The 9569-nt window shown below is 44.7% G+C and overlaps 1 protein-coding gene across 10 annotated transcripts in view; it reads right to left on the minus strand.

Annotated features, from left to right (window-relative positions):
- Positions 1 to 9569, minus strand: part of RIC3 (RIC3 acetylcholine receptor chaperone) — a 46547-nt gene extending 36978 nt beyond the window's left edge. For all 10 annotated transcript variants that reach the window (XR_010306748.1, XM_064163671.1, XM_064163670.1 and 7 more), the window contains exon 1: positions 9448 to 9569. The gene's annotated coding sequence lies outside the window, so the exon portion shown is untranslated. The remainder of the gene's footprint in view (positions 1 to 9447) is intronic.

Below are 9569 nucleotides of genomic sequence, written 5' to 3' on the forward strand. Positions count from 1 at the left end.
GTAGTTGTAGACAGCAATGAGGTCACCTCTGAGCCTCCTCTTCTCCAGGCTAAACATCCCCAGCTCCCTCAGCCTCTCCTCATAGGGTTTGTGTTCCATGAGGTGTTAAAAAACAGGCTGGATGAGGCACTTGGTGCCATGGTCTAGTTGACTGGACAGGACTGGGTGATAGGTTGGACTGGATGATTTTACCCACATCTTTCACCTATCCAAGCAGCAGCTACTCAGGTCCACAACTGTCTTCTTAAATATTTTACAACAACTACAATCCCCTCCAGTAGAAATGCTAAAGGAATGTCAGAGGATGTCTGTAATGCCATGTAGCTTGGAATTAATGTATTTTATTCCAAAGGAAATATTTTCCCAGCCATGGCTAGTTGTTCACCTAAATCTACAAGTATCCTGTGGTGATAGAAGTTAAAAGCTAATAGAGAAAAGAGAAGGAGGGCTTCTCAGCCTTTTCTCTATGTGAAAGGACTTGTGGGCCTGGATGACTTTTAGGTGTGGTTTTAGAAGATTCTCTATCTTATTTTCCCTTTTTGTTTCATCTTGCTGCCTGAGTATTAATGCCCATCTCTTTCCACTGTACTCATGAAGTTCTGTGATCTTGGAGGTCTCTTCCAACCTGGTTGATTCTATGATTCCATGTGCTGGTCTCTGACCTTCCTGCAGGAGGGTGCTTTGCAGGCACCAACCAAGTTCAGTCTTTTTCCCCAGTGGGATTTTTCTAACTACTGAGTTATTGGTAAAGAGAGGCAAGATGGTGTTTGACCATATGGGGGATTTCTGACAGTTGCAGAAAGTTTATTCACCACAGACCCCTGCAAGAGCCTCCTACCTAAGTGAGGAAGGGCCTGCATGATGCTGTTACTGGAGTGGAGGGTTTGTGGCAGGTTTTCTACGGATCATTTACTGCCTTGTGTCTTTTCCTCAAGAAGCAGACTGCCACTGAAATAAAGCGTGGTATCTTTGTGGCTACTGTCCACAGACACTAAGGTTAAGCACTCTGTAAAGTTCTAGAGTTAAAAAATCAACATATTCTCACGATGTTACAAGCTATAGTGGAAAAAGTCAACAGACAACATCATTATCCCTCTAGAAGTAGAAAAGACAAGAAATAATAGTGTTCAACAACAGAAAACACAATTTATATGGTGCAAGACAGCATGTAGATCAAGTAAATCCATACACCTGGGCTTAGGGCTACTTCTGGTGTCCAAATCAAGGATTTGCATAATCTGCTGTAGCAAGCATGGCTCAAAACTGAGACCTGGACCTTCTAACAGTGTATTCTTTTAGGGCACATATTTTCTCCTTCTCCAATCATTGTGTAAATGCACTGAGACAACTCGATCTGGTTAAAAATTACACACACACAAAAAGAGCCCTCCTGCTGAAAAGCTTTTTGGTACTCACAGGAGTGAAACCACATTTGCCTCATCCTGCACAGACAGATGAGATTACAACAGGGACAAGCTTGTACCTGCCACAGCTACAGGTGGGTTCAAGGGTGGCGAATGCTCACAGATAGTTTCTTCCTCAGACTGATGAATTTGTGGGTTGGTTGGTTTTTCCCCAGATGAAACTGCTAGTGTTCAATGAAAGAATTAATTTGTAGCTTCTATGGAATTCAGACTTCTGCAGCTCCCAGTCATGTTTGGAAAGCTGTGAAGCAGGTCCTTGATGACTCAAGACACTGTGTGCATCCACAGAAATGCTGGCCTGCTGAATTAAATGAGTCAAAATACACCCATTGAGGGCGGCTTTTGACTGTTCCAGGTGACACCAGAGCAGAGAGCAGGCTTGCACAGTGACCTGAATAACCAGCTTGTCACCCCTTTTCTGAGGGGCAGGCAGTCACTTCTGCTCCATGCCCAGAACTACACTGTACAACCCAGTTACACAAGCAGGCAGAGGCAGCTCTGAGCCCTGGCTGAGTATCGATCCAAGCCAACAGTTTTACCAGTTGTGGGAAGCAGAAGTGCTGGTGTCTGGATGTTCTTTTCCATCAGAGAGATATAACCAAACTGCAAGGCTTAAATCTGGGTTCAAATACCAGGTTTACAGCGTTTTGCCCAGGACCTACCTCAGGTCCCATGAGACTGGCCTAAGTGAATCAGGACCTTTTAATGAAGTGCTGCTGTCATAAGCTTATTTTCATTTAGCTTTCTCCGCTGCTCGTACGGCTATATTCTCTCCTGTCAGGGAGGTACTTTTTAAAGCACATGATGCTTTACTTCAAAATATTAGGTGAAATCCTACTGGGACTCCAAATGAAAAGCAATAAAAACACCAAGAAATGAAATTTCTATTTAAATATAAACCCGTAAGAAACAGGGAGGGAGAAACAGAAGCCTTGCACTAGGATTATAGAGAGTTGTGAACTGTGCCAGTAAAGAGTCTGGACTAGACTCATCAAAAGGTTGGTGGATATTATTTCATATTGACTTTGACCTTCTACTCTAATGTAATTACTGGGAACAATTTTAAATAACTTTTTTTTTTTCCCCTCCCAGGAAAAAAAAAAAAAACCCAAACATTTTTCCATTGCTTAAAACTGGAAAACAAAATGTTTGATTGAGGTCATCTTGACATCCATTAGTGTGATAAATGAAGTGGAATTCAAGGCTGCTCCATTATCAAGGTTCATTTTCGTTGTTCAGATCTGGTTTTCCCCCCTTTCTTTTTTTTTTTTGAAACAACATGGCCTCAGACTCAAGGCTGATTACAATAATTACATTTTCTACCCATAATAGTACAAATGATTCAAAGAGTTATTCAGAATGTTTCAATGTCAGCACTTAGATAAATGCTCCTTCTTTCCCAGGGCTTGCATTTTTTATGCAGGAGGTTAGTTAGCAGCAGCAATAACGCTGGAGCTGTCAGAAAGCTGAGAATTTACGTGCCCAGCCACTACATTCACAATTGTTTGGGACTCGGCGTGGCAACGAGGCTGAATGGGATACCAGATAATTTATAACTGCTCCCCAATACAAGAAGAACAATTATATTGTGTGCAGTATAAAATGGCCATTATTTAGCTCAATTTTTTAAAGTTATTTGGACAAAATGCCTATCCTTTTGCAGGGCTATTTTCTTCTTGGCTCTAATTAGATACCCGAGGAATACAGCATATATAAATTTTAGCCAGCAAATATATTTATGGAATTTTAATTTGCTTCTCCTATCCCTCTACCATAAACCTTGTAAGCCTTCTCTGGGAGGTTTTTAATCTTAAAGGTAAGAAAGGGAGAAAAAAAATAAAGAAGTGAGAGAAAGCAATAGTCATACAAAAGGTAACTGCCAGCTTTCTGATGAGCACCAAGACCCTGGCTGTACATATCTCCTCTTGCACCATAAAATTACTGCTGCGTGGTTTATGAGAACAAGTTTGTTTCTGCAGCCTTCACAGTTGGCCTCTCCTTATAGAGAAGAGTGGAACCACTGCTGGGCAGAGCTTCAGAGAGTCCTCAAGCAGCCTGGGGTCACAGGACTCTCCAGTACATGAGCTGAAGCCTCCATCCCTTGCCCTGAGCCTCCTCTTGGCTTTTGTGGTGAGCAGATCATAGAATCATAGAATCAACCAGGTTGGAAGAGACCTCCAAGATCATCCAGTCCAACCTATCACCCAGCCCTATCCAATCAACTAGACCATGGCACTAAGTGCCTCATCCAGTCTTTTCTTGAAGACCCTGTGAAGGAAATTTTTTTGCCCAAAGCCTCCAGGTAGCAACTTCAGCATCTCACAGAAAACAAAACCACCCCCAAAACACTTACTAAGCTCATGACTGCTCACCTTCCTCTGGGGATGAGGGAGGCATCCCAGGGATAAGCCAAGTATATATGGAGAAATGGGCTTCACCAACTTCTGTATTATTTGCACCTGAACAGGAATTCAAGTGGAGAAAGGACAGAGAGATGGACTTGCTCAGGCTTGTTAGTAGCTGAACCCAATTTAAGACATTGTTGAAACTTAAATTTTGTCGATTTTGGAAGGAAATTAGCTGTGCTATTACCAAGATGGGCTTTCAATCAAAGTCTAAAATTAGCCTTTCTTCCCATGAATGAAACCTTAAAATACCTAACCTATATCAATCTAATCCAGCTGTCTCCGAGTCAGTGTCACCCACCTCTGTACTGCCAGGTCACAAAACATTGCATTAACCCTTGCCTTGGAAAAGATATCTTCTATCAAATTACATCTGCACTCATCTAACTAAAGCAAATCCAGGAGGAAAAAAAGATTGACTGGGGGAGGCAAGGCAAGTGGCTGCAGCAGCAGCGTCCTGCCAGCATTTCAGCAAGGCTGTGCCCCAGCAGCTCCCACCTGCTCTTTTCCTTCAGAGAGTCCAAGGGCACGGATGCAGAAGAGAGCGGGGATGAGAGGCTGTGCTGAGTGCAATTAATTTATATCTCCATTTAAATAAAACCCTCTCGCAGTCATAGCTTGGGAGGAGACAGCGCCACTTGGCAAACAAAACTCTATTAAGTGCACTCCACTAGAAATGTTTATACTTTGTCCCCGAGAAATGTTTATGCTGGAGTACAGTATTTAACTTATCAATTTGAAAATGAATGACAAGGAGAAGAGGACAGAGGTTTTCTTCTTTCAGAAACATTTGTTAAGTGCCTTTCATTTGCAACAGATCCAAAGTCAGGGGTGAGTCATCTTTGTCTAGAGGAGTCTACAGTGACCAGAGCAATGCTGAGCATGCTAGAAGGGACACTCCAACAATTGTACCCCCCAAAAATCGATGAGGGTTTGGGAAAATGTCTTAATGTCGGATTATATTCCCTTCTTCTTACTCTGACTTGGCCTCGGGAGCCTAAAACACAGCAACAAGACCGGGGCTTTGAAATGTATGAGACTGTACTTGTGAGCATGGATTTCCAAAAGACCCTCTCAAAAACATCTCCCAGTTAAACTCCTAATTCCAAAGGTCAGTGCACACACACCCCACACCGCCCCCCCCAAGCCTTCCCCTGCATTTCCAGAGCAGGGTGTGACCGCAGGATGCTGAAGTGGCAGATATCCCTGCCCAGCACATGCATTGTGATGAAAAGAATAACAATATAAACTAAACTAGTGCTTGCAAACGGAGTGTGAGAAACATACCCGGCCTCTGAGGAGCCCAGAAACCTCTGCACCTCCTGGGTAGGAGTGCTAAATGAGGTTTAAACGCTCGTCACCCTCTCGCACACGCGTGTCAAGGGCAGAGGTGCTGTGAGATTGAAGGAGAATCATTTGCAAAGGAGGGCTGTAATTTATCAAGTTCTGGGAAGCTCATCACTTTGCATTGGACAGGAACTTGCGGCAGAAATAGCCTGTGCTGATGGGCACGGTTTAAAAGAGGCAGCTACTGTAGTGCACAGAAACAGGGAAATAACTTTGTCTTCCCTATTGTTCATTTAGTCTCCTCCCTCTAGACAAAGCAAAAAGAAAAGCCCTCCGAGAAAAGCTGCACACCTTGGCCCACTGTTTCCAAATGGAATTATACAGATGTCTAACTGCCATACCAGCAGCTTCAGTCCTCATTCTTCTCCCACCTGGAGCTCCCATCAAATCAAACTGCAATGATGCAAACATGGAGTAGCTGGGCAGGACACTGAACCAAATTCCTGTGCAAGTGCTATGTGGCCAAGGCTGGGGTGTCAGAGCTCATCCCAACTGGCTCCCAACCACTTATCAACTGTCTTTGCATTGGCAACCATGGGACTGAACAAAATCACTCCACACCTGAAAAGCCCCAGTCTCCAGAGACAGACCATCCTCCAAGGGACCAGCACACGTCCCAGATGTACAGGGGCAAGACATGGAGGGCCAGAAAGGAGAGCTTCCTGCCTGCAGTGTCTCCATGTGCACCACTGCCACTGCTCCAGTGCACCTGTGGCTCAACCATGGGAGCAGAGACGCGTGGCCAAGAGAAGCAGGGAGTGCTGCCTGGCCTGTCCCTGGGCAGAGGAAACTCATCCTCTATAAACACTGGCTGGGAAACCGCAGGGTCCCTCCTGTTACCCGGAACTGAGATTTATATGGCAGGAGGGGGGGGAGTGCCAGCATGCAGGCTGGAGCAACTGGATACCCTTGGATTTATGCTCCATTTGGGATGATAATGAGGTGGTTAATACAGAAATACAAGTCAGCAATAAACCACTGACTTTTATAGATCTCGGTGTGAATCTGAATCATCATTTGGCGACCAGGAGATGGGTGATATAGAGCAGTCTGTCCTGCCTTGCTCCTCTCACGGCTCCCTGGGAGAGCAGCAGCACAAGGGAGCCTGTGAGTGCCGAGACCGATAAATCCCACCTGGCTGTGCAGGGACAGCGTCCACATGACAGATTTGTTAGTGCAATGCAGATCACCCAATCTCAGTTAAAGGCATGATTGTTTTTAAGTAGAGATCTCTTTCTCTCCACACGACTTGTGCCCACTTTTAAACCCCTTCACTATACTGGAAACGTACACTGGCAGCTGAGGGCAGAGTTTGTTGCTAGCTTTAATAAGAGGACTGGAAACTACTTGTTTAGTGATCCTTCCCACTCATCAGTAACTACTACTAAATGACTGACTTTCAGGTCATGTAAAGTCGTATTAGACTTTCATTTATCTGGTTACAGCTTTGAAATAAAATTAGGGAAAAAAATTAAAGAAAGAATCACACAATCCTGTGTTACAGACAGCTGAAGGTTCATATGCATGAAAGAAGAAAAGGAGGAGAAAAAGGCAACTACTGGACAAATTGATGGCAGAAAAGGTCTCTCAAGGGCTACTATACAACTCTTCCTTAGAACTGCCCCCAAAGCACAGGAGGATGGAAAAATGTGAGCCAGAGCTGCACAGCCCTGGGTGCTCATGGCTTCTGGGCTGCTCTTACAGACCTGCTCCATTGCTCCAGTCCAATGGGTGAGCCATGGCTCTGTGGTGAGCCAGAAGAGCCAAACTTTACATGAATAACTTCCAAATTGAAATGATGACTTCAGGGTACCAAGCTTCAGCAAAAGGCTTGATTGCTGAGAGCAGGCAGTGTCAGCAGCTCCCAGCAGCAGAGGTGCCTGCGAGCTGCAGCCAGTGGAGCTTCCCCAGCAGCAAGGCAATAAAATCACAAGCAGCTTCCAAAAGTATTCCTCTTTGTGTGTGTGTGCACATTTTTCTGTAAGAGAGACTTAGGATCTGAAGCGATATTTCATTAAGGTAGCTGGAGCTAATCCTTCCCATCCCTATTCTTCTTGGGCAGGGCTGGACCCCAAACCTGCCCCTTCCTCCCAGAGCAGAATATAGGAGGATTTATATGATGGAAGAAAAAAGATAAAATGCTAGAGGAAATGGTCCTGAAATGCTGAAATAGAAATGAAGGGCTGAAATAATCTACCCATACTTTATGCAGTGGCAGAGATATAAAAAATACTGTTTGTTGGGGGTTTTTTTATTGAGAATCCTTTTTCTTCCCAAGAAAATTGTTTATGCAGAATCTCCTGAGAAGCTTCATTTTTTATTTATATATCCATATATATGAGTGGTGGTAATTTGATGTCCTCCAAACAATCACCTGTAAATTACAGTCTTTCTAAGCAGCAATATATATCCACAAATCAGTCCCAGGACACTGAAGTTATATGTGAAGAGGTCTATTTATGTCACTCCAGGCAGAGGAAAAAAAAATTCAGCTTGACTTTATAGAAAAGAAAATTTCTTATTAACATGTATAGTTAATTGGATAATAAAAAAGAAGAACTCTTTAAAAGACCTCGGATGACTAGAAAGTTAATCTAGTGAACTTGTGAGCAGCGTGATTTACCAGGACAGTGATGCCCATGCCTCTCCCTCATCCACAGCCACAGATTTATCTGCTGTGCAGCCCCTGGGTATAGCTCTTGTGCTGCCAACACAGGCTAGGAGAAGTGGTGTGGCGCTGGGGAGGGGCCAGTCGTGCTGCTGAGCTTCGGGCTGCAACAAGGAAGTCACCAGGGGCGGCTGTGCAAAAGAAGCCTGCAAAACTCACGGCAGAGGCCACGCAGAGGGATGCCAGGCTTGGAGAAAGACCTGGGAGCACAAAACCTCTCACTCCAAATCCCTTCCTTTCTCAGCAGCCCTGGAACCCACTACAGCAAAGATGTGCTGGTCTGAGCTATTGCTTAGTGGAGAGAAGATCTGAGCCTATTTTACCTGCCTGGTGTAGGCAGCCATCAGCACACACACCAGCAGGTGTTGCCCATCACACCTCCTGATTAATAAGCCTCTACCCAAGTTGTCTCCCTGGTTTGGGAGGAGGCGGGCAGCAATGAGCAGAGTTAACTCTGGCCAGACCAGTACTAGGTGTGATCAGTGTGCAAGGAAGGACAACAGTTCAAAGCATGGCAGCTTTCTCACAGCCTTCATCTTACATCAGGAGATTTGGGCCATGGGGAGCGAGAGGCAGGCTTCAGGAGCGCTGCTAGGTCATGTTACCAGCAATATGGCAATTGAGTTTCTAGGGCCCAGAGCCTGAGCACTTGTAACAGCAGAGTTCAGACCACACACACATGCAGTTCTTAAAATACACCTTTGCTCCAAGGGAGTTTTTGGAAGAAGCTGCTTACGAAGCCAGCAAATGACATAAGTGCTCACTTCTTGAATGGTACTTTTGGTTAAGTGGCAGGAGTGCTTTCTAGAGGACAAAACATCTGATTGCTGCAGCTTTTCCTGGCATAAATTACATCCCTGGCTCCCCTCTCCTCCTGCCCAGCTGAAGATGCAAAAGAAAACTGCCAATTGTATTGGGGCAAACACATGAAATGAAAAGTGACCAAGCAGATATACCCAAGGCATTTTCTCAAACACTCCTCTGAGTTTACATGTGAGGTTGCAGCAGCTCTGCTTAGATCATAGAAGGGAATTACAGAATTGTTGTTTTGGTTGGAAAAGACCTTCATGGTCATCAACTCCAATCACTGGACCAACACCACCCTGGCCATTAAACCATGTCCTAGTCACACGTTTCTCTTCTACCAATAAGCAAGGTTTGCCTACGTGCTTTTTTATGTCAGATGAATATTAAGCCTGCCCACACAAGCCACAGGATTGTAAAATCATAGGATCATTAAGGTCAGAAAGACTTCTAAGATCATCAAGTCTAACCATCAGCATCACCACATCCACTAAAGAGTGACCCAAAGTAACACATGAACATGTTTCTCAAACACCTCCAGGAATATCTCCACCACCTTCCTGAGCAGCCTGTTCCAATGCCTGACCACTCTGTCAGTAAATAATTTTTCCTTGTACGCAGTCCAAACCTTCCCTGGTGCGACCTGAGGCCATTTCCTCTTATCCTATTGCTAGAGAAAAGGGAGAGACCCCCACCTTACGACAGCCTCCTTTCAACTGGTTGTAGAGAGCAAGAATGTCTCTCCTTGGCTTTCTTTTCTGCAGGATAAACAGCCCCAGTTCCCTCAGACACTCCTTACCTGACCTGTTCTTCAGACCCTCCAGCAGCTTTGTTGTCCTTCTCTGAACAGTCTTCAGCAACTCAACGTCTCTCTTGTGGTGAGAAGCCTGGCACCTTGGAAAAAGGCAGCTTCTAGAACTC

Source organism: Pogoniulus pusillus, chromosome 24 (assembly GCF_015220805.1).
Source record: "Pogoniulus pusillus isolate bPogPus1 chromosome 24, bPogPus1.pri, whole genome shotgun sequence".
NCBI lineage: Eukaryota > Metazoa > Chordata > Aves > Piciformes > Lybiidae > Pogoniulus > Pogoniulus pusillus.